Genomic DNA, 22,913 nt, shown 5'->3' with positions numbered 1-22,913 from the left:
GCGCATGCACACTCTGCTGTGAAATTTCCCTAACCTGTCGTTGTGCACTTGCGCGGCGCCACACACCTCCTCACGTCATGTCCGGTGTGACCGGAAGAGACGAGGGTAGGGAAATCTCACGAAGTAGGGAAGTATAAAATGACACCGGCCTTTGGGGTGTGCGGGCTGGTAACTACTTGGTTGGATAGTCAGCCAGCCTATGCCATGATGCCAGCAACAAGCAGTGTTTTTTTTGGGGGGGGGCGCCACAAGGTTAGTTCACACAGGGCGCCTGAACACCTAAGGCCGGCCCTGGCTGGACACGTGGCACGAACTGGCGCTATACGCCTTGGAGGTGCTGGCCTGCCGCCAGCGTTTTGTCTGAGCGGGTATTTAGTGCTGCTGGGGGCATCATAACAGATAAGTGTATCCGCCTGTCAACTGAAAATGCTGACAGGTTGACTCTTATAAAAATGAACAAGGCCTGGATTGCCCTTGACTTCTCTTCTCCACCGGAGGAAAGCGGCTGAACATAAAGGCAATTTACATGTGTTGTTTATAATGTACTGAATACACTGTATATGGTTCAATCTTCCTTTTCTCATCCTCCTCCTCTTTCATCATATCAACATGCTTATTTGTTGCATATAATGCCCTCTTATATATGCCCTTCGCATATAATGTTTTACAGGGTCAGCTCACCTACAGGTCCTCGCATATAATTTTTTAGAGAATCAGTTCACCTGCAGGCCCTCACCTAAATTTTTTTACAAGGTCAGCTCACCTGCAGGCCCTTGCATATAATGTTTTACAGGGTCAGCTCACCTGCAGGCCCTTGCATATAATGTTTTACAGGGTCAGCTCACCAGCAGGCCCTCGCATATAATGTTTTACAGGGTCAGCTCACCTGCAGGCCTCACATATAATGTATTACAGGGTCAGCTCACCTGCAGGCCTCACATATAATGTATTACAGGGTCAGCTCACCAGCAGGCCCTCGCATATAATGTTTTACAGGGTCAGCTCACCTGCAGGCCTCACATATAATGTTTTACAGGGTCAGCTCACCTGCAGGCCCTTACATATAATGTTTTACAGGGTCAGCTCACCAGCAGGCCCTCACCTACAATCTTTTACAGGGTCAGCTCACCTTCAGGCCTTGCACATATATTGTTTTACAGGGTCAGCTCACCTGCAGGCCTTGCACATGTAATGTTTAACAGGGTCAGTTGACCAGCAGGCCCTCGCATATAATGTTTTGCAGGGTCAGATTACCTGCAGATCATCATCTACAATCTTTTACAGGGTCAGCTCACCTTCAGGCCCTCATATATAATTTTTTTAGAGGGTCCACTCACCTGCAGGCCCTCGCATATAATGATTTACAGGTCAGCTCACCTGCAGGCCCTCACCTACAATCTTTTACAGGGTCAGCTCACCTGCAGGCACTCACCTACAATCTTTTACAGGGTCAGCTCACCTGCAGGCACTCACCTACAATCTTTTACAGGGTCAGCTCACCTACAGGACCTTGCATATAATTATTTTAGAGGGTCAGCTCACCTTCAGGCCCTCACATATAATGTTTTACAGGTCAGCTCACCTGCAGGCCCTCACCTACAATCTTTTACAGGGTCAGCTCACCTGCAGGCCCTCACCTACAATCTTTTAGAGGGTCAGCTCACCTGCAGGCCCTCTGCATTTAATGTTTTACAGGGTCAGCTCACCTGCAGGCCTTGCAGATGTAATGTTTAACAGGGTCAGTTCACCAGCAGGCCCTCATATATAATTTTTTTAGAGGGTCCACTCACCTGCAGGCCCTCGCATATAATGATTTACAGGGTCAGCTCACCTGCAGGCCCTCACCTACAATCTTTTACAGGGTCAGTTCACCTGCAGGCCCTCTGCATATAATGTTTTACAGGGTCAGCTCACTTACCGGCTCTCATTTCCAATTTTTTACAGGGTCAGCTCACCTTCAGGCCCTCATATATAATTTTTTTAGAGGGTCCACTCACCTGCAGGCCCTCGCATATAATGATTTACAGGGTCAGCTCACCAGCAAGCCCTCACCTACAGGACCTTGCATATAATTATTTTAGAGGGTCAGCTCACCTACAGGACCTTGCATATAATTATTTTAGAGGGTCAGCTCACCTGCAGGCCCTCAGATATAATGTTTTACAGGGTCAGCTCAACAGCAGGCCCTCACCTACAATCTTTTACAGGGTCAGCTCACCTGTAGGCCCTCACCTACAATCTTTTACAGAGTCAGCTCACCTACAGGATCTTGCATATTATTTTTTTTAGAGGGTCAGTGTAACGGACCGTTTCAGCAGACAAGGGGTTAAAATCCGTTTAGGCGATATGCCCCTTTTCTGAGAGACAGGCACAGCTACTGCAGGACACCAACCTCCCGAACTGGATACAAAGTAGCACTCCAAACTGGAACCTCACGAATAGCTGCTAGCAGACAAACAGGAATCAGCTTACACTCCTGGCAATCAGTCTCTAACAGCATACAGCGGATCCCCCCAATAACGAGACAAGGCTCCGTGTTGAGGGTCAAGCAGTGGTCTGAGGTGCTGGCACACCCAGCCTGTTTTTTATTACAGTTGTTGCAATTACAGGTCCGCCCACAGGGAGGTATAAAACAACCAAGCCCATCTGGTGTACACGCCCCTAGGGGACCAGAATGAAGACTGTGACATAGGACAGATACAACATATCCCCACAATGCATCATGGTTTCCTCCTCTCTGTCCCGGAGACAACCTGAGGAGCAATCCAATTATCTCTCAGGACAAAGGGAGATCGCCAATACACATGTGTATACAACAGGACAGACATCACCATTTAAACAGACAATGGGACAATGGCACAATAGAAACACACCCGCATATTCCTCCCAAGCTGACAAGTTACACTTATTATAAATTGTTACAACTTTGTGAGTTTACATTGGCCATACATATAACTAACATCAATTTAAACAGTATAACTTGGGGACAACCCTATCCAAAATTCACTTGAATAGGTTCAGGGGTTTAAAAGTTAGTATATGGCCCATAATCCTGAGGCAAGAGGCCAGCAGCCATGCCCCTCCAAAACCCAGTGGCGAGGTTGGTTTTGCCACAGTCAGCTCACCAGCAGACCCTCACGCCTAATGTTTTAGATGGTTAGATCAGCAGCAGGCCCTCACCCCTAATGTTTTTGATGGTCAGATCAGCAGCAGGCACTCGCCCCTAACGTTTTAGAGGGTCAGCTCAGCAGCAGGCCCTCGCCCCTAATGTTTTAGAAGGTAAATCAGCACCAGGCACTCACCCCTAATGTTTTAGGTGGTCACATCAGCAGCAGGCCCTCGCCCCTAATGTTTTAGATGGTCAGATCAAAAGCAGGCACTCGCCACTAATGTTTTAGAGGGTCAGCTCACCTGCAGGCCCTCGCATATAATGATTTACAGGGTCATCTCACCTGCAGGCCCTCACCTACAATCTTTTACAGGGTCAGCTCACCTGTAGGCCCTCACCTACAATCTTTTACAGGGTCAGCTCACCTTCAGGCCCTCACATATAATTTTTTTGAGGGTCAACTCACCAGCAGGTTCTCACCTACAATCTTTTACAGGGTCAGCTCACCTACAGGACCTTGCATATAATTTTTTAGAGGGTCAGCTCACCAGCAGACCCTCACCCCTAATGTTTTAGATGGTCAGATCAGCAGCAGGCCCTCACCCGTAATGTTTTAGATGGTCAGCTCAGCAGCAGGCACTCGCCCCTAATGTTTTAGAGCAGCGGTCCCCAACCGCCGGGCCGCGGCCCAGGACCGGGCCGTGGAAGATTGTTAGCCGGGCCGCGGCGATCAGGGCAGTCTTTAACTCTGTACTAATGAAGCGCTTCCATTATGGAAGTGCTTCATTAGTACAGAAGGACCAGGGAGCGGTGAAGGATCTGAACTCACCGCTTCCTGGTCCTCGGCTCGGCTATCGGCTGTGCAGGGCTGCGCACAGCGTGAGGTCGCTCTGTGACATCACACTGTGCGCCGCTGTACACAGCCAGAGCCGACAGCAGAATGAAGAGGATCGCGATGGTGACCAGGAGCAGGAGAGGTAAGTGTTTTTTTGTTTTATTTTATTTGATTTGCACTGATGGCTGACCTGGGGGACATGGATCTGACATGGGGGGCTTATGGGCTGGCTGACATGGGGGGCTTATGGGCTGGCTGACATGGGGGGCTTATGGGCTGGCTGACATGGGGGGCTTATGAGCTGGCTGACATGGGGGGCTTATGGGCTGGCTGACATGGGGGGCTTATGGGCTGGCTGACATGGGGGGCTTATGAGCTGGCTGACATGGGGGGCTTATGAGCTGGCTGACATGGGGGGCTTATGGGCTGGCTGACATGGGGGGCTTATGGGCTGGCTGACATGAGGAGCTAATGGGGGGGGGGGCTTATGGCTGACATGTGGGGCTAATGGGGGGCTTATGGCTGACATGAAGGGCTAATGGGGGCTTATGGCTGACATGAGGGGCTAATGGGGGGCTTATGGCTGACATGAAGGGCTAATGGGGGGCTTATGGCTGACATGAAGGGCTAATGGGGGCTTATGGCTGACATGAAGGGCTAATGGGGGCTTATGGCTGAGATGAGGGGCTAATGGGGGGCTTATGGCTGACATGAGGGGCTAATGGGGGGCTTATGGCTGACATGAGGGGCTAATGGGGGGCTTATGGCTGACATTGGGGGGGGTTTATGGCTGACATTGGGGGGGTGTATGGCTGACATTGGGGGCTGATAGATGGCTAAAGGTTTGGTGGTTGATCTGAGCCATTGGGGGTCTAATCTGAGGTCTGATTAACATTGGGGGTCTGATTGCTGGTCTGACCTGAGGTGTAATTAAAAATATTTTTTTCTTATTGTTCTCCTCTAAAACCTAGGTGCATCTTATAGGGCGAAAAATACGGTACAGTGCAGCAGAGACCAGTGCAGCAGAGACCAGTGCAGCAGAGACCATAGTCAGTTTATATAGTCATTATATAGTGTTATATATTTTAATATGCACATTTGTGTTTTGTTATGCGCGTGAATCAGTCGGTCCCGCCCACCCCCTAAGCCCCGCCCCAGAACTCAGCAGCAGACCCTCGCCCCTAATGTTTTAGTAGGTCAGATCAGCAGCAGGCACTCGCCCCTAATGTTTTAGAGGGTCAGCTCTGCAGCAGACCCTCACCCCTAATGTTTTAGGTGGTCACATCAGCAGCAGGCCCTCGACCCTAATGTTTTAGATGGTCAGATCAAAAGAAGGCACTCACCCCTAATGTTTTAGAGGGTCAGCTCAACAGCAGACCCTCATCCCTAAAGTATTAGGTGGTCACATCAGCAGCAGACCCTCTTTCCTAATGTTTTAGATGGTCAGATCAGCAGCAGGCCCTCGCCCCTAATGTTTTAGAAGGTCAGATCAGCAGCAGGCTCTCACCCCTAATGTTTAAGAGCAGGCATGCTCAACCTGCGGCCCTCCAGCTGTTACAAAACTACAACTCCCAGCATGCCCAAACAACCTACAGCTATCAGCCTACAGCAGGGGATTGTGGAAATTGTAGTTTTACAATAGCTAGAGGGCCGCAGTTTGAGCATGCCTGTTTTAGAGGGTCAGCTCAGCAGCAGACCCTCATCCCTAATGTTTTAGATGGTCACATCAGCAGCAGGCCCTCTTTCCTAATGTTTTAGATGGTCAGATCAGCAGCAGGCTCTCGCCCCTAATGTTTTAGAGGGTCAGCTCAGCAGCAGGCTCTCGCCCCTAATGTTTTTGAGGGTCACCAGCAGGCCATCAATCATAATTTTTCAAGGCTGTGTATGATGCCCTCCTTTATGTGTAATAAAGGGTGTATTGGAGTCCTGGTTCCTTGTAATTTTTGGCAGCCCTTTCACTTAGTGCATAGGCTTTATGAGTGTAGGAGTCCCACTACCTGAACAATTGTACCACAATGTGAATGAGACCCTCCATTCTGTGATATACAGGTTGTATCGGAGCGCCTCTTCCTTGTAATTTTTGGCAGCACTTGCACTTTATATACAAGTAAATATACAGGAAAGAATGTTTCTTAACAATTTTTCCACTAAAATCGATTTTATCTTCTGTTTTGTGTGTATTATTGTCAGTCTGTAAAAGTGGCATACTACTCGGACAACATCGTTTCCCCTGGTCTCCGGCTCTGCTGCCCCTGGTCTCCGGCTCTTGCCCCTGATCTCCAGCTCTGCTGTCCCTCTTGTCCATGGTCTACAGCTCTTGCCCTGATCTCTGGCTTGGCTGCCCCTCTTACCCCTGGTCTCCGGCTCTTGTCACGTAGTCTCCAGCTCTGCTGTCCCTCTTGCCCCTGGTCTCTGGCTCTGCTGTCTCTCTTGCCCTTGGTCTTTGGCTCTGCATCCCCTATTAGCAGTAGTCTCCAGCTCTTGCCCTTGGTCTCTGGCTCTGCTTCCCCTCTTGCCCCTGGTCTCTGGCTCCGCTGTCCATCTAGCCTCTGGTCTCCGACTCTACTGCCCCTACTGCCCCTCTTGCTTCTGGTCTCTGGCTCTGCTGTCTCTCTTTCCCTTGGTTTCCGGCTCTTTCCCCTGTTCTCCGGCTTTGCTGCCTCTCTTGTCCCTGGTCTTTGGCTCTGCTGTCCCTCTTGTCCCTGGTCTCTGGCTCTGCTGTCCCTCTTGCCCCGATATCCAGCTATCGCCCTGGTCTCAGGCTCTTGCCCCTGGACTCTGACTCTGCTGCCCCTATTGCCCCTGGTCTCCATCTCTTGCCTCTGGTCTCCGACTCTGCTGCTTTTCTTGCCCCTGGTCTCCGGCTCTGCTGCCCCTCATGCCTCTGGTCTCCAGCTCTTGCCCCGGTCACCGGCTCTGCTGCCCCTGTTGCCCCTGGTCTCCGGCTCTGCTGCCCTTCATGCCCCTGGTCTCCGGCTCTTGCCCCGGTCTCCGGCTCTGCTGCCCCTCATGCCCCTGGTCTCCGGCTCTTGCTCCGGTCACCTGCTCTACTGCCCCTGATGCCCCTGGTCTCCGTCTCTCTCCCCTGGTCTCCGGCTCTGCTGCCACTAGTCTCTGGCTCTTGCCCCTGGTCTTTGGCTCTGCTGCCCCTCTTACCCCTGGTCAACATCTCTTGAGCCTTGTCTCCGGATCTGCTGCTCCTCTTACCCCTGGTCTCAAGCTCTTGCCCTGGTCTCCGGCTCTGCTACCCCTCTTACTCTGTTCTCCAGCTCTGGCCCCAGTCTCCTGTTTTGCTGCTCCTCTTGCCCCTAGCCTCCGGCTCTTGCCCCTGGTCTCCTGTTTTGCTGGTCCTCTTGCCCCTAGTTTCCGGCTCTTGCCCCTGGTCTCCGCCTCTGCTGCTCCTCTTGCCCCTGGTCTACAGCTCTTGCCCCGGTCTCCTGCTCTGCTGCCCCTCTTACTCTGTTCTCCAGCTCTGGCCCCCGGTCTCCTGTTTTGCTGCTCCTCTTGCACCTAGTCTCCAGCTCTTGCCCCTGGTCTCCGGCTTTGCTGCCCCTCTTACCCCTGGTTTCTAGCTCTTACCCCTGGTCTCCGGCTCTTGCCCCTTGTCTCCGGCTCTGCTACCCCTCGTCTCTGGCTCTGCCCTTTTACCCCTGGTTTCCAGCTCTTGTCCCTGGTCTCCAGTTCTGCTGCCCCTCTTACCGCTGGTCTACAGCTCTTGTCCCCGGTCTCTGGCTCTTCTGCTCCTCTTGCCCCTAGTCTCCAGCTCTTGCCCCTGATCTCAGGCTCTGCTGCCCCTCTTGCCACGGGTCTCCAGCTGCCCTTATTGCCCCTGGTCTCTAGCTCTGCTGCCTCTCTTACCCCTGGTGTACAGCTCTTGGCCCTGATCACCGACTCTGCTGCCCCTCATATCCCTGGTCTCAAGCTCTTGCCCCTGATCTCTGGCTCTGCTGCCCCTCTTACCCCAATCTCAAGCTCTTGCCCCCGTCTCATGGTTTGCTGCCCCTCTTGCCCCTGGTCTCCGGCTCTGCTGCCCCTCTTATCCCCTGGTCTCCAGCTCTTGCACCTGGTCTCCAGCTCTTGACTTTGGTCTCTGGCTCTTGCCCTTGGTCTCCGTCTCTGCTACCCCTCTTGCCCCTGGTCTCCAGCTCTGCTGCCCCTCTTGCCTCTGGTCTACAACTCTTGCCACTGGTCTCCGGCTCTGCTGCCCCTCTTGCCCCTGGTCTACAGCTCTTGCTCCTGGTCTCCGGCTCTACTGCCCCTCTTACCCCTGGTTTCCAGCTCTTGCCCCTGGTCTCTGGCTCTGGTGCTTCTCTTACCCCTGGTCTCCAGCTCTTGCCCCTGGTCTCCGGTTTTGCTGCCCCTCTTATCCCTGGTCTCTAGCTCTTGACTGTTGGTCTCCGGCTCTGCTGCCCCTCTTGCCCCTGGTCTGCGGCTATTGCCCCTGGTCTCCTGCTCTGATTCCCCTTTTACCCCTGGTTTCCAGCCCTTGCCCCCAGTCTCCGACTCTGCTGCTCCTCTTGCCCCTGGTTTCTGGCTTTTGCCCCTGGTCTTCGGCTCTGCTGCCCTTCTTGACCCTGGTCTCCGGCTTTTGCCCGATATCCGGCTCTGATGCCCCTCTTATTCATGGTCTCTGACTCTTGCTCCCGGTCTCCGTCTTTTCTGCCCCTCTTGGTCTCCAGCTCTTGGTCTCCAGCTCTGCTGCCTTTATTGCCCTATGGTCTCCGGCTCTGCTGCCCCTTTTGCCCCTGGTCTCCGGCTCTGCTGCCCCTGGTCTCCGGCTCTGCTGCCCCTGGTCTCCGGCTCTGCTGCCCCTTTTGCCCCTGGTCTCCGGCTCTGCTGCCCCTTTTGCCCCTGGTCTCCGGCTCTGCTCCCCCTTTTGCCCCTGGTCTCGAGCTCTGCTGCTCCTCATTTCCAGCTCTTGCCCCTGGTCTCTGGCTGTTGCCCACAGTCTCTGGCTCTGCTACCCTTTTTGCCCCTGGTCTCTGGCTCTTGCCCCCGGTCTCTGTCTTTGCTGCCCCTCTTGCCTCTGGTCTCCGGCTCTGCTGCCCCTATTGCCCATGGTTTCTAGCATTGCTGCCCCTCCCATGATTTCCAGCTCTTGCCCCCGGTCTCCGACTCTGCTGCTCCTCTTGCCCCTGGTCTCCGGCTTTTGGCCCTGGTCTTCAGCTCTCCTGCCCTTCTTGCCCCTAGTCTCCAGCTTTTGTCTCCTATCTCCGGCTCTGCTGCCCTTCTTACCCCTGGTCTCTGGCTCTTGCCCCTGGTCTCCGTCTTTACTGCCCCTCTTGCCTTTGTCTCCGGCTCTGCTGCCCCTCTTGCCCCTGGTCTCTGGCTCTGCTGCCCTACTTACCCCTGGTCTACAGCTCTTGCCCCTGGTCTCCGGCTCTGCTGTCCCTCTTACCCCTGGTCTCCAGCTCTGACCCCTGTTCTCCGGCTCTGCTGATCCTCTTGCCCCTTGTCTCCGGCTCTTGCCCCTTGACTTCAGCTCTGCTGCCCCTCTTACCCCTGGTCTACAGCTCTTGCCCCTGGTCTCCTGCTCAGCTTCCCCTCTTGGCCTGGTCTCCAGCTCCTGCCCCTGTTTTCCATATCTGCTGCCCCTCCTACCTCTGGTCTCAAGCTCTTGCCCTCCGTCTCCAACTCTGCTGCCCAGGGGAGGGCTGGCCGCCTTAGTCCTGGGGAGAAAATCCAGTCAAGTGGCCCATTTTAGCCCTGCCCATTATTAAAAGCCACTCCTACATATAATAGGCCACGCCCAACAAACACTGCACAGCTGACATTCTATAGTTGCGGCCGGTCTCTACACATCATACGGAGAGGGGGGGCCTGTCTTGGCTGCACTGCCTGCTTCACATTATACAATAGACAGCCGGCTGCAGCCAGGAAGATCCTCCGCTCTCCTCCCTCCCCCGATCCTGCTTATTGCCTGTGGTATCCCCCCACCATCTGCCACCCGCCCGTGGCCTGCTGCCCCCCTTGACCGTCCTCACCCAGCTCTGAATCCTCCTTCTGCAACTGGCAGGGGAAGGAGCCGGAGCATCTCCTCTCCTACATAGCGCCCCCTACCTCTTACATCCAGTGATGTCACCTTCGTTATAGACGTTCTCTTTCCTCATCTTCTCCATTCAGACCAGACCGCCATGATGATTTGTCAGCCATCTCCCGTCTCTGCAGAGATTGACAAACAGACATTAGTTTCCCACATTTCCATCATCTTCACATCTTCTGAACACCCTTTCCTGCCACCCCCAATACTATACTGCAGAAACAGTCCCCCTGGATATACTACTACCACACAGATAGTGATCCCAATACTGTGCCCGCTGTGCCCCCAATACTATACTGCAGAAACAGTCCCCCTGGAAATACTACTACCACACAGATAGTGCCCCCAATACTGTACCCGCTGTGCCCCCAATACTATACTGCAGAAACAGTCCCCCGGAAATACTACTACCACACAGATAGTGCCCCCAATACTGTGCCCGCTGTGCCCCCAATACTATACTGCAGAAACAGTCCCCCTGGAAATACTACTACCACACAGATAGTGCCCCCAATACTGTACCCGCTGTGCCGCCAATATTGTACTGCAGAAACAGTCCCCATGGAAATTCTACCACCACTAGTGCCCCCAATACTGTGCCCCCTTGCCCCTGGTCTCTGGCTCTTGCCCCTGGTCTCCGGATCTGCTGCCCCTTTTGCCCCTGGTCTACAGCTCTTGCCACTGGTCTCCGGCTCTGCTGCCCCTCTTGCCCCTGGTCTACAGCTCTTGCCCCTGGTCTCTGGCTTTCCTGCCCCTGGTCTCCATCTCTTGCCCTTGTCTCCGCCTCTGCTGCCCCTCTTACCCTTGGCCTCCGGCTCTGCTGCCCCTCTTGCCCCTGGTCTCCAGCTCTTGCCCTGGTCTCCGGCTCTGCTGCCCCTTTTGCCCCTCGTCTCCGGATCTGCTGCCCCTTTTGCCCCTGGTCTACAGCTCTTGCCACTGGTCTCCGGCTCTGCTGCCCCTCTTGCCCCTGGTCTACAGCTCTTGCCCCTGGTCTCTGGCTTTCCTGCCCCTGGTCTCCATCTCTTGCCCTTGTCTCCGCCTCTGCTGCCCCTCTTACCCTTGGCCTCCGGCTCTGCTGCCCCTCTTGCCCCTGGTCTCCAGCTCTTGCCCTGGTCTACGGATCTGCTGCAGCCTTTTGCCCCTGGTCTACAGCTCTTGCCCCTGGTCTCCGGTTCTGCTAGTCCTCTTGCCCCTGGTCTACAGCTCTTGCCCCAGTCTCTGGCTCTGCTGCTCCTCTTGCCCCTGGTCTACAGCTCTTGCCCCTGGTCTCCGGCTCTTGCCCCTGGTCTCCGGCTCTGCTGCTCCTCTTGCCCCTGGTCTCCGGCTCTTCTGCTCCTCTTGCCCCTGGTCTACAGCTCTTGCTCCTGGTCTCCGGCTCTGCTGCCCCTCTTGCCCCTGGTCTACAGCTCTTGCCCCTGGTCTCCGGCTCTTCCCCCTGGTCTCCGGTTCTTGCCCCGCTCTCCGACTCTGCTGCCCCTATTACTTCTGTTCTTCTGCTCTTACCCCTGGTCTCCGGCTCTGGTGCTCCTCTTTCCCCTGGTCTCCGGCTCTTGACCCTGGTCTCTGGCTCTGCTGCTCCTCTTGCCCCTGGTCTCCGGCTCTTGACCCTGGTCTCCGGCTCTGCTGCTCCTCTTGCCCCTGGTCTACAGCTATTGCCCTGGTCTCCGGCTCTGGTGCTCCTCTTGCCCCTGGTTTACAGCTCTTGCCCCGGTCTCTGGCTCTGCTGCTCCTCTTGCCCCTGGTCTACAGCTCTTGCCCCGGTCTCCGGCTCTGCTGCTCCTCTTGCCCCTGGTCTACAGCTCTTGCCCCGGTCTCTGGCTCTGCTGCTCCTCTTGCCCCTGGTCTACAGCTATTGCCCTGGTCTCCGGCTCTGGTGCTCCTCTTGCCCCTGGTTTACAGCTCTTGCCCCGGTCTCCGGCTCTGCTGCTCCTCTTGCCCCTGGTCTACAGCTATTGCCCTGGTCTCCGGCTCTGGTGCTCCTCTTGCCCCTGGTCTACAGCTCTTGCCCCGGTCTCCGGCTCTGCTGCTCCTCTTGCCCCTGGTCTACAGCTCTTGCCCCGGTCTCTGGCTCTGCTGCTCCTCTTGCCCCTGGTCTACAGCTATTGCCCTGGTCTCCGGCTCTGGTGCTCCTCTTGCCCCTGGTTTACAGCTCTTGCCCCGGTCTCCGGCTCTGCTGCTCCTCTTGCCCCTGGTCTACAGCTCTTGCCCCGGTCTCTGGCTCTGCTGCTCCTCTTGCCCCTGGTCTCCGGCTCTTGACCCTGGTCTCCGGCTCTGCTGCTCCTCTTGCCCCTGGTTTACAGCTCTTGCCCCGGTCTCCGGCTCTGCTGCTCCTCTTGCCCCTGGTCTACAGCTCTTGCCCCGGTCTCTGGCTCTGCTGCTCCTCTTGCCCTGGTTCCTGGGGCTGATTGGCATTCTACAGGCAGTGCTCGGCCCCTCTAATCCTCTCCCATTCGCTCTTGTGTTTACCTGAACCTGAGCGATTTCGGAAATGTCATTAACTGGATGCTGCGTCCCCTCTGACTGGAGATGATGAGCAAACAGAGAGAGGAATCCGTGTCCGGCCGAGATAACGGCGCCGCTCTTCCCGGGACGCCGCTTGGCTCGGTTTACTTGGCATTACAGCTGCGAACTGCAAACAGCCCCCGTGTTGTTCTATCATTTAATAAACTAATTAACTGATTAGGAGAAGTGAGGGCAGAATGTGATCTCCACCCATCATCCAAACTACTACACTCAGGGGTCAAGAGCCTCCTGTCTGCAGTGACTGAGCTGCCCCCTGTCAGCAAATATCCAGAGGATGGAAGATGACCAGCACTGGGGGAGTATACTGGCAGGTCCATAAATATTGGGACATCGACACAATTCTAACATATTTGGCTCTATACACCACCACAATGGATGTGAAATGAAACGGACAGTTTCATACAGTATATAGTATACTATCCTCTACAGTATATACAGTATACTGTCCTCTGTAGTGTATATATATATACATACAGTATACTGTCCTCTGTAATATATATATACATACAGTATACTGTCCTCTATAGTATATACAGTATACTGTCCTCTGTAGTATATATATATACATACAGTATACTGGCCTCTGTAGTGTATATATATATACATACAGTATACTGTCCTCTGTAATATATATATACATACAGTATACTGTCCTTTGTAGTATATATACAGTATACTGTCCTCTGTAGTGTATATATACAGTATACTGTCCTCTGTAGTATATATATATACATACAGTATACTGTCCTCTATAGTATATACAGTATACTGTCATCTGTAGTATATATATACAGTATACTGTCCTCTGTAGTATATATATATATATATATATATATATATACAGTATACTGTCATCTGTAGTATATATACAGTGTACTGTCCTCTGTAGTATATATACAGTATACTGTCCTCTGTAGTATATATACAGTATACTGTCCTCTGTAGTATATATATATATATATATATAGTATACTGTCCTCTATAGTATATACAGTATACTCTCCTCTGTAGTATATACAGTATACTGTCATCTGTAGTATATATATACAGTATACTGTCCTCTGTAGTATATATATACAGTATACTGTCCTCTGTAGTATATATACAGTATACTGTCCTCTGTAGTATATATATACAGTATACTGTCCTCTGTAGTATATATATACAGTATACTGTTCTCTGCAGTATATATATACAGTATATTGTCCTCTGTAGTATATATATACAGTATACTGTCCTCTGTAGTATATATACAGTATATTGTCCTCTGTAGTATATATACAGTATACTGTCCTCTGTAGTATATATACAGAATACTGTCCTCTGTAGTATATATACAGTATACTGTCATCTGTAGTATATATATACAGTATACTGTCCTCTGTAGTATATATATACAGTATGAAGAAAATAAATTGGTTGGTCCAGCTTGTATTCGTGGTAATCCAAAGGCTTTATTCAATATTCAATAAAATCCAGGTACAGGTTGACCTGCATTCCTGTACCTGGATTTTATTGAATATTGAATAAAGCCTTTGGATTACCACGAATACAAGCTGGACCAACCAATTTATTTTCTTCATACTTATATTTCTCCTATTTCGGGTGAAGGAGCCGGTCCGTGCTATACCAGTGGAATCCCTGGCAGGTGAGAGCTGCTCAAACCTCTGATTTTTACATTATATATATACAGTATACTGTCCTCTGTAGTGTATATACAGTATACTGTCCTCTGTAGTATATATACAGTATACTGTCCTCTGTAGTATATATATACAGTACACTGTCCTCTGTAGTATATATATATACAGTATACTGTCCTCTGTAGTATATATACAGTATACTGTCCTCTGTAGTATATATATATACAGTATACTGTCCTCTGTAGTATATATATAGTATACTGTCCTCTGTAGTAAATATATACAGTATACTGTCCTCTGTAGTATATATACAGTATACTGTCCTCTGTAGTATATATATACAGTATACTGTCCTCTGTAGTATATATACAGTATACTGTCCTCTGTAGTATATATACAGTATACTGTCCTCTGTAGTATATATACAGTATACTGTCCTCTGTAGTATATACACAGTATACTGTCCTCTGTAGTATATATACAGTATACTGTCCTCTGTAGTATATATACAGTATACTGTCCTCTGTAGTGTATATACAGTATACTGTCCTCTGTAGTATATATACACTATACTGTCCTCTGTAGTATATGCACAGTATACTGTCCTCTGTAGTATATATACAGTATACTGTCCTCTGTAGTATATATACAGTATACTGTCCTCTGTAGTATATATATACAGTATACTGTCCTCTGTAGTATATATACAGTATACTGTCCTCTGTAGTATATATATACAGTATACTGTCCTCTGTAGTATATATATACAGTATACTGTCCTCTGTAGTATATACACAGTATACTGTCCTCTGTAGTATATATATACAGTATACTGTCCTCTATAGTATATACAGTATACTGTCCTCTGTAGTAAATATACAGTATACTGTCCTCTGTAGTATATATACAGTATACTGTCCTCTGTAGTATATATACAGTATACTGTCCTCTGTAGTATATATACAGTATACTGTCCTCTGTAGTATATATACAGTATACTGTCCTCTGTAGTATATATATACAGTATACTGTCCTCTGTAGTATATACAGTATACTCTCCTCTGTAGTATATATACAGTATACTCTCCTCTGTAGTATATATACAGAATACTGTCCTCTGTAGTATATATACAGTATACTGTCCTCTGTAGTATATATATACAGTATACTGTCCTCTGTAGTATATATACAGTATACTGTCCTCTGTAGTATATATATATATATACATACATACAGTATACTGTCCTCTGTAGTATATATATACAGTATACTGTCCTCTGTAGTATATATACAGTATACTGTCCTCTGTAGTATATATATACAGTATACTGTCCTCTGTAGTATATATATACAGTATACTGTCCTCTGTAGTATATATACAGTATACTGTCCTCTGTAGTATATATAAAGTATACTGTCCTCTGTAGTATATATACAGTATACTGTCCTCTGTAGTATATATACAGTATACTGTCCTCTGTAGTGTATATAAACAGTATACTGTCCTCTGTAGTATATATATACAGTATACTGTCCTCTGTAGTATATATACAGTATACTGTCCTCTGTAGTATATATATATACAGTATACTGTCCTCTGTAGTATATATACAGTATACTGTCTTCTGTAGTATATATACAGTATACTGTCCTCTGTAGTATATATACAGTATACTGTCCTCTGTAGTATATTTACAGTATACTGTCCTCTGTAGTATATATATACACAGTATACTGTCCTCTGTAGTATATATACAGTATACTGTCCTCTGTAGTATATATATACAGTATACTGTCCTCTGTAGTATATATATACAGTATACTGTCCTCTGTAGTATATATACAGTATACTGTCCTCTGTAGTATATATATATACAGTATACTGTCCTCTGTAGTATATATATATACAGTATACTCTCCTCTGTAGTATATATACAGTATACTCTCCTCTGTAGTATATATACAGTATACTGTCCTCTGTAGTATATATACAGTATACTGTCCTCTGTAGTATATATATACAGTATACTGTCCTCTGTAGTATATATACATTATACTCTCCTCTGTAGTATATATATACAGTATACTGTCCTCTGTAGTATATATACAGTATACTGTCCTCTGTAGTATATATACAGTATACTGTCCTCTGTAGTGTATATACAGTATACTGTCCTCTGTAGTATATATATACAGTATACTGTCCTCTGTAGTATATATACATTATACTCTCCTCTGTAGTATATATATACAGTATACTGTCCTCTGTAGTATATATATACAGAATACTGTCCTCTATAGTATATATACAGTATACTGTCCTCTGTAGTGTATATATATATATACAGTATACTGTCCTCTGTAGTATATATATATACAGTATACTCTCCTCTGTAGTATATATACAGTATACTGTCCTCTGTAGTATATATACATTATACTGTCCTCTGTAGTATATATACAGTATACTCTCCTCTGTAGTATATATATACAGAATACTGTCCTCTATAGTATATATACAGTATACTGTCCTCTGTAGTGTATATACAGTATACTCTCCTCTGTAGTATATATACAGTATACTGTCCTCTGTAGTATATATATACAGTATACTGTCCTCTGTAGTGTATATATACAGTATACTGTCCTCTGTAGTATATATACAGTATACTCTCCTCTGTAGTATATATACAGTATACTGTCCTCTGTAGTATATATATACAGTATACTGTCCTCTGTAGTGTATATATACAGTATACTGTCCTCTGTAGTATATATACAGTATACTGTCCTCTGTAGTATATATACCGTATACTGTCCTCTGTAGTATATATACAGTATACTGTCCTCTGTAGTATATATATACAGTATACTGTCCTCTGTAGTATATATATACAGTATACTGTCCTCTGTAGTATATATATACAGTCAGGTCCATAAATATTGGGACATCGACACAATTCTAACATTTTTGGATCTATACACCACCACAAGATGTGCTTTACCTGCAGACTGTCAGCTGTAATCTGAGGTATTTACATCCAAATCAGGTGAACGGTGCAGGAATTACAGCAGTTTGCATCTGTGCCTCCCACTTGTTATGGGGCCAGAAGTAATGGGACAGAATAATAATCATAAATCAAACTTTCACTTTTTAATACTTGGTTGTAAATCCTTTGCAGTCAATTACAGCCTGAAGTCTGGAACGCATAGACATTACCAGACGCTGGGTCTCATCCCTGGTGATGCTCTGCCAGGCCTCTACTGCAACTGTCTTCAGTTCCTGCTTGTTCTTGGGGCATTTTACCTTCAGTTTTGTCTTCAGCAAGTGAAATGCTCAATCGGATTCAGGTCCGGTGATTGACTCGGCCATTGCAGAACATTCCACTTCTTTCCCTTAAACTCTTTGGTTGCTTTTGCAGTATGCTTTGGGTCATTGTCCATCTGCACTGTGAAGCGCCGTCCAATGAGTTCTGAAGCATTTGGCTGAATATGAGCAGATAATATTGCCCGAAACACTTCAGAATTCATCTTGCTGCTTTTGTCAGCAGTCACATCATCAATAAATACAAGAGAAGCAGTTCCATTGGCAGCCATACATGCCCACGCCATGACACTACCACCACCATGCTTCACTGATGAGGTGGTATGCTTAGGATCATGAGCAGCTCCTTTCCTTCTCCATACTCTTCTCTTCCCATCACTCTGGTACAAGTTGATCTTGGTCTCATCTGTCCATAGGATGTTGTTCCAGAACTGTGAAGGCTTTTTTAGATGTCGTTTGGCAAACTCTAATCTGGCCTTACTGTTTTTGAGGCTCACCAATGGTTTACATCTTGTGGTGAACCCTCTGTATTCACTCTGGTGAAGTCTTCTCCTGATTGTTGACTTTGACACACATACACCTACCTTCTGGAGAGTGTTCTTGATCTGGCCAACTGTTGTGAAGGGCGTTTTCTTCACCAGGGAAAGAATTCTTCGCTCATCCACCACAGTTGATTTCCGTGGTCTTCCGGGTCTTTTGGTGTTGCTGAGCTCACCGGTGCGTTCCTTCTTTTTAAGAATGTTCCAAACAGTTGTTTTGGCCGCGCCTAATGTTTTTTTTGCTATCTCTCTGATGGGTTTGTTGTGTTTTTTCAGCCTAATGATGGCTTCACTGATAGTGACAGCTCTTTGGATCTCATCTTGAGAGTTGACAGCAACAGATTCCAAATGCAGATAACAGACTGGAAATGACCTCTGGACCTTTTATCTGCTCATTGTAATTGGGATAATGAGGGAATAACACACACCCGGCCATGGAACAGCTGAGAAGCCAATTGTCCCATTACTTAGGGCCCCTTAACAAGTGGGAGGCACAGATGCAAACTGCTGTAATTCCTGCACCGTTCACCTGATTTGGATGTAAATTCCCTCAGATTACAGCTGACAGTCGGCAGGTAAAGCACATCTTGTTCGTTTCATCTCACATCCATTGTGGTGGAGTATAGAGCCAAAAATGTTACAATTGTGTCCATGTCCCAATATTTCTGGACCTGACTGTATATACAATATACTGTCCTCTGTAGTATATATATATATATATATATATACAGTATACTGTCCTCTGTAGTATATATACATACAGTATACTGTCCTCTGTAGTATATATATATATATACAGAATACTGTCCTCTGTAGTATATATATACACTCACCTAAAGAATTATTAGGAACACCTGTTCTATTTCTCATTAATGCAATTCTCTAGTCAACCAATCCCATGGCAGTTGCTTCGATGCATTTAGGGGGGTGCTCCTGGTCAAGACAATCTCCTGAACTCCAAACTGAATGTCAGAATGGGAAAGAAAGGGGATTTAAGCCATTTTGAGCGTGGCATGGTTGTTGGTGCCAGGCGGGCCGGTCTGAGTATTTCACAATCTGCTCAGTTACTGGGATTTTCACGCACAACCATTTCTAGGGTTTACAAAGAATAGTGTGAAAAGGGAAAAACATCCAGTATGCGGCCGTCCTGTGGGCGAAAATGCCTTGTGGATGGTAGAGGTCAGAGGAGAATGGGCCGACTGATTCAAGCTGATAGAAGAGCAACGTTGGCTGAAATAACCACTCGTTACAACCGAGGTCTGCAGCAAAGCATTTGTGAAGCCACAACACGCACAACCTTGAGGCGGATGGGCTACAACAGCAGAAGACCCCACCGGGTACCACTCATCTCCACTACAAATAGGAAAAAGAGGCTACAATTTGCACGAGCTCGCCAAAATTGGACTGTTGTAGACTGGAAAAATGTTGCCTGGTCTGATGAGTCTCGATTTCTGTTGAGACATTCAAATGGTAGAGTCCGAATTTGGTGTAAACAGAATGAGAACATGTCTCCATCCTCTGATGGCTACTTCCAGCAGGATAATGCATCATGTCACAAAGCTCCAATCATCTCACATTGGTTTCTTGAACATGACAATGAGTTCACTGCACTAAAATGGCCCCACAGTCAACAGATCTCAACCCAATAGAGCATCTTTGGGATGTGGTGGAACGGGAGCTTCGTGCCCTGGATGTGCATCCCTCAAATCTCCATCAACTGCAAGATGCTATCCTATCAATATGGGCCAACATTTCTAAAGAATGCTATCAGCACCTTGTGGAATCAATGCCACGTAGAATTAAGGCCGTTCTGAAGGCAAAAGGGGGTCCAACACCGTATTAGTATGGGGGCACTAATAATTCTTTAGGTGAGTGTATATACACTGCTCAAAAAAATAAAGGGAACACTTAAATAACACAATGTAACTCCAAGTCAATCACACTTCTGTGAAATCAAACTGTCCACTTAGGAAGCAACACTGAGTGACAATCAATTTCACATGCTGTTGTGCAAATGGGATAGACACCAGGTGGAAATTATAGGCAATTAGCAAGACACCCCCAATAAAGGAGTGGTTCTGCAGGTGGTGACCACAGACCAGTTCTCAGTTCCTATGCTTCCTGGCTGATGTTTTGGTCACTTTTGAATGCTGGCGGTGCTTTCACTCTAGTAGTAGCATGAGACGGAGTCTACAACCCACACAAGTGGCTCAGGTAGTGCAACTTATCCAGGATGGCACATCAATGCGAGCTGTGGCAAGAAGGTTTGCTGTGTCTGTCAGCGTAGTGTCTAGAGCATGGAGGTGCTACCAGGAGACAGGCCAGTACATCAGGAGACGTGGAGGAGGCCGTAGGAGGGCAACAACCTAGCAGCAGGACCGCTACCTCCGCCTTTGTGCAAGGAGGAACTGGAGGAGCACTGCCAGAGCCCTGCAAAATGACCTCCAGCAGGCCACAAATGTGCATGTGTCTGCTCAAACCGTCAGAAACAGACTCCATGAAGGTGATATGTGGACCCAACGTCCACAGGTGGGGGCTGTGCTTACAGCCCAACACCGTGCAGGACGTTTGCCATTTGCCAGAGAACACCAAGATTGGCAAATTCGCCACTGGCGCCCTGTACTCTTCACAGATGAAAGCAGGTTCACACTGAGCACATGTGACAGACGTGACAGAGTCTTGAGACGCCGTGGAGAACGTTCTGCTGCCTGCAACATCCTCCAGCATGACCGGTTTGGCATTGGGTCAGTAATGGTGTGGGGTGGCATTTCTTTGGAGGGCCGCACAGCCCTCCATGTGCTCGCCAGAGGTAGCCTGACTGCCATTAGGTACCGAGATGAGATCCTCAGACCCTTTGTGAGACCATATGCTGGTGCGGTTGGCCCTGGGTTCCTCCTAATGCAAGACAATGCTAGACCTCATGTGGCTGGAGTGTGTCAGCAGTTCCTGCAAGACGAAGGCATTGATGCTATGGACTGGCCCGCCCGTTCCCCAGACCTGAATCCAATTGAGCACATCTGGGACATCATGTCTCGCTCTATCCACCAACGTCACGTTGCACCACAGACTGTCCAGGAGTTGGCAGATGCTTTAGTCCAGGTCTGGGAGGAGATCCCTCAGGAGACCGTCCGCCACCTCATCAGGAGCATGCACAGGCGTTGTAGGGAGGTCATACAGGCACGTGGAGACCACACACACTACTGAGCCTCATTTTGACTTGTTTTAAGGACATTACATCAAAGTTGGATCAGCCTGTAGTGTGTTTTTCCACTTTAATTTTGAGTGTGACTCCAAATCCAGACCTCCATGGGTTGAAAAATTTGATTTCCATTTTTTAATTTTTGTGTGATTTTGTTGTCAGCACATTCAACTATGTAAAGAACAAAGTATTTCAGAAGAATATTTAATTAATTCAGATCTAGGATGTGTTATTTTTGTGTTCCCTTTATTTATTTGAGCAGTGTATATATATATATATATATATATATATATATTTATATACAGTATACTGTCCTCTGTAGTATATATATACAGTATACTGTCCTCTGTAGTATATATACAGTATACTGTCCTCTGTAGTATATATATATATATACAGTATACTGTTCTCTGTAGTATATATATACAGTATACTGTCCTCTGTAGTATATATATACAGTATACTGTCCTCTGTAGTATATATATATATACATACAGTATACATACAGTATACTGTCCTCTATAGTATATACAGTATACTGTCCTCTGTAGTATATATACAGTATACTGTCCTCTGTAGTATATATATATACAGTATACTGTCCTCTGTAGTGTATATACAGTATACTGTCCTCTGTAGTATATATACAGTATACTGTCCTCTGTAGTATATACAGTATACTGTCCTCTGTAGTATATACAGTATACTGTCCTCTGTAGTATATATACAGTATACTGTCCTCTGTAGTATATATACAGTATGCTGTCCTCTATAGTATATACAGTATACTGTCCTCTATAGTATATACAGTATACTGTCCTCTGTAGTATATATACAGTATACTGTCCTCTGTAGTATATATATAGTATACTGTCCTCTGTAGTATATATACAGTATACTGTCCTCTGTAGTATATATATATATATACAGTGGGGGAAATAATTATTTGACCCCTCACTGATTTTGTAAGTTTGTCCAATGACAAAGAAATGAAAAGTCTCAGAACAGTATCATTTCAATGGTAGGTTTATTGTAACAGTGGCAGATAGCACATCAAAAGGAAAATCGAAAAAATAACTTTAAATAAAAGATAGCAACTGATTTGCATTTCATTGAGTGAAATAAGTATTTGAACCCTCTAACAAAAAAAGACTTAATACTTGGTGGAAAAACCCTTGTTTGCAAGCACAGAGGTCAAACGTTTCTTGTAATTGATGACCAAGTTTGCGCACATTTTAGGAGGAATGTTGGTCCACTCCTCTTTGCAGATCATCTCTAAATCCCTAAGGTTTCGAGGCTGTCTCTGTGCAACTCTGAGCTTGAGCTCCCTCCATAGGTTTTCGATTGGATTAAGGTCCGGAGACTGACTAGGCCACTCCATGACCTTAATGTGCTTCTTCTTGAGCCACTCCTTTGTTGCCTTTGCTGTATGTTTTGGGTCATTGTCGTGCTGGAACACCCATCCACGACCCATTTTCAGTTTCCTGGCAGAGGGAAGGAGGTTGTCGCTCAGGATTTCACGATACATGGCTCCGTCCATTTTCCCGTTTATGCGAATAAGTTGTCCTGTGCCCTTAGCAGAAAAACACCCCCAAAGCAAAATGTTTCCACCCCCATGCTTGACGGTGGGGACGGTGTTTTGGGGGTCATAGGCAGCATTTTTCTTCCTCCAAACACAGCGAGTTGAGTTAATGCCAAAG

The sequence above is a fragment of the Bufo bufo genome, chromosome 6, assembly GCF_905171765.1.
Source record: "Bufo bufo chromosome 6, aBufBuf1.1, whole genome shotgun sequence".
Classification (NCBI taxonomy): Eukaryota; Metazoa; Chordata; class Amphibia; order Anura; family Bufonidae; genus Bufo; species Bufo bufo.
This window is presented reverse-complemented; position numbering follows the sequence as displayed.